Source organism: Triticum urartu, chromosome 4A (assembly GCF_056163025.1).
Source record: "Triticum urartu cultivar PI428250 chromosome 4A, HENAU_Tu73, whole genome shotgun sequence".
In the NCBI taxonomy this organism is placed as follows: domain Eukaryota; kingdom Viridiplantae; phylum Streptophyta; class Magnoliopsida; order Poales; family Poaceae; genus Triticum; species Triticum urartu.
The window spans coordinates 504,394,433-504,401,155 of record NC_141876.1 but is presented as its reverse complement, the minus strand read 5'-3'; positions in this window follow the sequence as shown (position 1 = coordinate 504,401,155).

Genomic DNA, 6,723 nt, shown 5'->3' with positions numbered 1-6,723 from the left:
GAAAACGAAGTATGGACTTTGACAGACTTGCCCGATGATCGGCAAGCCATAGAGAATAAATGGATCTTTAAGAAGAAGACTGACGCGGATGGTAATGTGACCATCTATAAGGCTCGGCTTGTCGCTAAGGGTTATTGACAAGTTCAAGGGGTTGACTACGATGAGACCTTCTCACCCGTAGCAAAGCTAAAGTCTGTCTGAATCATGTTAGCAATTGTCGCATTCTATGATTATGAGATATGGCAAATGGACGTCAAAACGGCATTCCTTAATGGTTTCCTTAAGGAAGAATTGTATATGATGCAGCCGGAAGGTTTTGTCGATCCTAAGAATGCTGACAAGGTGTGCAAGCTCCAGCGCTCCATCTATGGGCTGGTGCAAGCATCTCGGAGTTGGAACATTCACTTTGATGAAATGATCAAAGCGTTTGGGTTTATGCAGACTTATGGAGAAGCATGTGTTTACAAGAAAGTGAGTGGGAGCTCTGTAGCATTTCTCATATTATATGTGGATGACATACTATTGATGGGAAATGATATAGAACATTTGGAAAGCATAAAGGCCTACTTGAATAAGTGTTTTTTAATGAAGGACCTTGGAGAAGATGCTTACATATTAGGCATCAACATCTATAGAGATAGATCGAGACGCCTCATTGGTCTTTCGCAAAGCACATACCTTGACAAGATATTGAAGAAGTTCAATATGGATCAGTCCAAGAAGAGGTTCTTGCCTGTATTGCAAGGTGTGAGATTGAGCACGGCTCAATGCCCGACCTCGGCAGAAGATAGAGAAAAGATGAGTGTCATCCCCTATGCCTCAGCCATAGGCTCTATTATGTATGTCATGCTGTGTACCAGACCTGATGTGAACCTTGCCGTAAGTTTGGTAGGGAGGTACCAAAGTGATCCTGGTATGGAACACTCGACAACGGTCAAGAATATCCTCATTGGAAGCCGTACACTCATTGGAATAGTGTCCGGGTCTTCCACAACTGTAGCAGTTTCGCTCTCGACTAGAAGATCTTTTGTCATTGTAGGACCTTGACTTGAAGCTTCTATCTTTGCTTCTACTCTTGTAGAACTTGTTGAAGTTCTTCACCATTAAGCTCAATTCTTCATTGAAGTTTTGTTTCTCACTTGATGATGTAGGGGCTTCACATGAGGCTTTGTAGGCACCACTTGATTTGTTGTGAAGTTCCTCTTTATCCTTAAGTGACATCTCATGAGCAACAATTCTTCCAATCACCTCCGTTGGCTTGAGATTTTTGTAATTGGGCATCATTTGGATCAATGTGCACACGGTATCATATTTTCCATCCAAGGCTCTTAGAATCTTCTTGATGATGAATCTATCGGTCATCTCTTCACTTCCTAAGCCGGCAATCTCATTTGTGATGAGAGCAAGCCTAGAGTACATTTCAGCGATGCCTTCACCATCCTTCATTTTGAACTTGTCAAGTTGACTTTGAAGCACATCCAACTTGGATTCCTTGACGGAGTCGGTACCTTCGTGCATATCAATCAAAGTGTCCCAAATTTCCTTTGCATTCTCAAGACGGCTGATTTTGTTGAATTCTTCGGGGCACAATCCGTTGAAGAGAATATCACAAGCTTGAGCATTGTATTGCAACATCTTCAACTCATCCGCGGTAGCTTCACGGTTTGGTTCTTTCCCATCAAAGAAGTCACCTTGCAAACCAACACATACAATAGCCCAAACGGCGGGGTTATGTCCAAGAATATGCATTTTCATTTTATGCTTCCAACTAGCAAAATTAGTACCATCAAAGTAAGGACCTCTACGGTGGTAATTTCCCTCGCTAGACACCATACTCTCCTAGGTTGTGAAACCAAGGCTATGACCACCAAAAGCTATGGAGATCAAAGCGAATGGAGACCAAAGCTCTGATACCACTTGTAGGATGGAAAGTATGTCTAGAGGGGGGGTGATTAGACTACTTGACCAAATAAAAACTTAACCTTTTCCCAATTTTAGTTCTTGGCAGATTTTAGCTATTGTAGGACAAGTCAAGCAATCATCACACAATTCAAGCAAGCATGCGAAGAGTATATTGGCAGCGGAAAGTAAAGCATGCAACTTGCAAGAATGTAAAGGGAAGGGTTTGGAGAATTCAAACGCAATTGGAGACACGGATGTTTTTCCCGTGGTTCGGATAGGTGGTGCTATCCTACATCCACGTTGATGGAGACTTCAACCCATGAAGGGTAACGGTTGCGCGAGTCCACGGAGGGCTCCACCCACAAAGGGTAACGGTTGCGTGAGTCCACGGAGGGCTCCACCCACGAAGGGTCCACGAAGAAGCAACCACCCACAAAGGGTCCACGAAGTAGCAACCTTGTCTATCCCACCATGGCCATCGCCCACGAAGGACTTGACTCACTAGCGGTAGATCTTCACGAAGTAGGCGATCTCCTTGCCCTTACAAACTCCTTGGTTCAACTCCACAATCTTGTCGGAGGCTCCCAAGTGACACCTAGCCAATCTAGGAGACACCACTCTCCAAGAAGTAACAAATGGTGTGTAGGTAATGAACTCCTTGCTCTTGTGCTTCAAATGATAGTCTCCCCAACACTCAACTCTCTCTCATAGGATTTGGATCTTGTGGAAAGAAGATTTGAGTGGAAAGCAACTTGGGGAAGGCTAGAGATCAAGATTCATATGGTAGGAATGGAATATCTTGGTCTCAACACATGAGTAGGTGGTTCTCTCTCAGAACATATGAATTGGAATTGTGTATGTGTTCTGATGGCTCTCTCCACGAATGAAGATGAGGTGGAGGGGTATATATAGCCTCCACACAAAATCCAACCGTTACACACAGTTTTCCAATCTCGGTGGGACCGAATCAACAAACTTGGTCGGACCGAAAAGGTAAACCTAGTGACCGTTAGAGATTTTCAGTAGGACTGACATGCAACTCGGTAGGACCGATATGGTTAGGGTTTGGGCATAACGTAATCTCGGTGAGACCGATTACACAAACTCGGTGAGACCGATTTTGGTAATTAGCTAACCAGAGAGTTGGAAAGCAAACTCGGTGGGACCGATTTGCTCTTTCGGTGAGACCGAAAAGTTACAAAAAGGAAACACTGAATTTACATTGCAATCTCGGTGGGACCGATTCGCTCTTTCGGTGAGACCGAAAAGTTACGAAAAGGAAATAGAGAGTTTGCAATCCCATCTCGGTGAGACCGAGATCCCTATCGGTAGAACCGAATTGCTAGGGTTTGGCAGTGGCTTATGACAAGTGAAACTCGGTGGCGCCGGATAGAAAGAATCGGTAGGACCGAGTTTGGCTTAGGGTTTAGGTCATAAGTGGATATGGGAAAGTAGTTGAGGGTTTTGGAGCATATCACTAAGCACATGAAGCAAGAGGCTCATTAAGCAACACCTCATCCCTCCTTGATAGTATTGGCTTTTCCTAAAGACTCAATGTGATCTTGGATCACTAAAATATAAAATGAAGAGTCTTGAGCTTTTGAGCTTGAGCCAATCCTTTGTCCTTAGCATTTTGAGGGTTCCACTTTCACATCCATGCCATGCCAATCATTGAGCTTTCCTGAAATAGTCATCTTGGAATAGCATTAGCTCAATGAGCTATATGTTGTTATGAATTACCAAAACCACCTAGGGATAGTTGCACTTTCGATCTCCCCCTTTTTGGTAATTGATGACAACATATAGATCAAAGCTTCGACAAATGATAATAAGCATGAAATATATCGTCGCTTTGAGAAGTATGTGACAAGTAAGAGCTCCCCCTAAATTTGTGCATATTTAAAATTTGCTTTGGACTGCAAATGCACAAGGAGTTAGAGTCATGGGTTACTCTTCCATGTCACATACATCTTGGTGGAGCGCTTAAAATGATAAGAATGAAATACATGCACTCATCACCACTCATCACCAAGAAAAGTGAATGATCACATAAGATTGATAAGATAATAGCATTCACCAAGCATTAAGTGTAGCTTATGATCAAACACATGATCATCAATGTCTCACGAGCAATGACATAGTATCTCACACAAAAGCAAACAAAGTTCGAAAAACCACCAAATAAAACAAGAGAGAATAAAAGCAACACTCTCTCTCGAAGCCTATGATCTATACATTTTCTCCCCCTTTGGCAACAAGTTACCAAAAAGTTCCTAGAAAATGCATAGTGCTAGATCGACGCTCAGGTTTGATCTTCTGGTGGTGGTGGGGTCCGGAGCACTCCAAGGACGAAGCCTTCTGTAGACGTGGTTGGAGTTGAGGCTGAAGTAGATGCTGGAGCTGGTGGAACTGAAGCTGTAGCTGGTGCAGAAGTGGTGGCTCTGGTGTCAGCAACTGGCACTGCATGTGATCTCTGAGCTCTTGGCACTCTGGCAAATGCATCAGTTGTAGTCTTACCTCTCCTCTCCTGCATGTCATCCTGAAGTTGTTCCACTGCAGTCTGAATCTCTGTCACTTTGACATCCAAGTCATAGAACTTTTGTTCCATGATCCTCTCTAAGCTTTCCTGGTTCTGAGTTAGGGTGGCTAGTCCTTGCTCAATCCACAGGGTGGATGCAATCAAGTAACCAAGCTGCTCTTGTTTGGTTTTCAGGAAATATTCAGATGCCTCCTCTTGAGTAGGCATCTTGGCAGCTTTCTCCTTCCTCGCCTTATCCTTCTTGGCTTGTGCTTGGGCAGATGATGGTTCATTCTCAGTCATAACAACTTGATTATCTTCAAAATCTGGATGGATGGGCAGGTGTTCCTTGTCCAATAAGTATATGCCCGTGCCCATCTTGGAGTTGATGAGCTCCTGAATCTGTGGGGCATAACCACAGCTCCTCTTCTGATCTGCTGCAGTCCTCTTGATAGTCTCTACTATGAGGCTCATGACCTTGAATTTCTGAGGTACATCAAATACATGAAGCAAATTTATTGCATGGCCTCTGATCATCTTGTGATCACCTGACTTGGGCAAGAGAGTGTGCCTCAAAATCCAATTAATAGTTGGCAGCCCTGACAGAAGATAATGCACTGAGCCAAATTTGAAAGTTTCAAGAGCTTCATTTGGAATTTCCTTGTACATATTGGACATAGAGTTGTGGTCCATCTTCTTCTTGGCATAGATATCCAAGTCATCCTCATGCTCCTCTGGGGCATTGATCAGCTGAGCCCATTCAGCAACTCTAGACTGGTACCTCGTACCCTCAGACATCCAAACAATTCTCCCATCTGAATAAAAATGTGTGGTGGAGTAGAACTGCATGATAAGCTCCTCGTTCCACTTTGTGAGCTTCTGCCCAACAAAGTCCTCTACTCCACATGCCTTGAAGCTGTCTTGCACTCCAGGATAGTGCTCTTCATTGTCCTTGATGTACTCCCAATCAACCCATCTCATGTCACAAACTATGGGCTTCTTATCAAGCAACACTGTCTCATAGAAATCTTGTTGTTCCTTGGTGTGAAACCTGTAATCCATAGCAGTTCTTCTCCTTGAAGCATACGGGTCTGCTTCTCTCCACTTCCTGAGCCTTGAATCTCTTCTGAGTTTCATGTCTTCAGCCACAGGATGAGCATCATTGTGGTCTGGGATCTTGGGCTTGAGCTTTCTCAGAACATGCTCTTCATCATCTTCTTCAACAACAGTCTCAGGCACTGGGGCCTTGTTCTTCTCAGTTGCAGGTATGCTCCTCGTATTTCTCTTTGGTTTTGGCTTTGGAGCTGGCTTGGCCTTGGAAGTAGCTGCCCCTGATCTTATGGCATCACCCATCAGCTTGGGTGTCTTAGGTGCTGGTGCAGCTACCTCTTCTTCTTCCTCTTCTTCCATGATGGAAGCCTTTCCAAGCATTCTGGCTACGGTCTTCTTGACCCTTTCCTTTCTTTTCTTGCCTTCAGCAGCAACTGGCTCTATGGGAGTGGGCTTCTCAGTTGAAGCTCTGGCCTTTGACATAGGCTGCCTGCCTGCTGGCCTTTTGATCTTTAACCCTGGCTTTGTGCCCTGTGTTGAGCCATGTTCCTTCTCGAGCACTACTCTCTTTGAAGTTGCTTCCTCTTCTGCCACATAGTCCTCATCCTATGATTCTGAGGTTCTCTTCTTCCTTTGTCTTGTGGCAGCTTTTGGCAGATTGCTAGGGGTGCTCCTGCTGCCTTCATCTGAAGAACTTGAGGGACTAGTGCCCTCACTCATCTGCACTGGCTGTTCTGACATGTTCTGGCTATCACTTTGGTCTGACATGATGAACAAGCTGACTGCTGACCCTGTGAATAGTTTATAGATGAGGTAGAGTGGATGAGCATCACAAAATGCAGAGATTTTTGCAAAAGAATAATTCAAAAACTTAGTTTTAGTTTCCCACTGAAATCATCTCGGATCTACCGATTTTTAAACTCGGTGATACCGAAGCAGTTTTGGAACCTAAACTAGTGAACTCGGTCAGATCGAGTCACAGTTTGGTGGCACCGAGACTGCTAGGGTTTCACAAAGTTCCAAAATCGATCACACCGATAAGTAATTCTCGGTCAGACCGAGTCTCACTTGTGCAATGGCATAAGCCAAATCGATGGGACCGAGTTTTTCAACTCGGTGGGTCCGAGATGGTTTCGGCGGAAACCTAACCCTAAATTTTTCGAATTTAACCTAATCTACGAGCGCATTGACTGGATAGGAGTGTTTTAATCGTGGCGAGAATCATTATGAACACAATGAGCTAGGAATCGGAC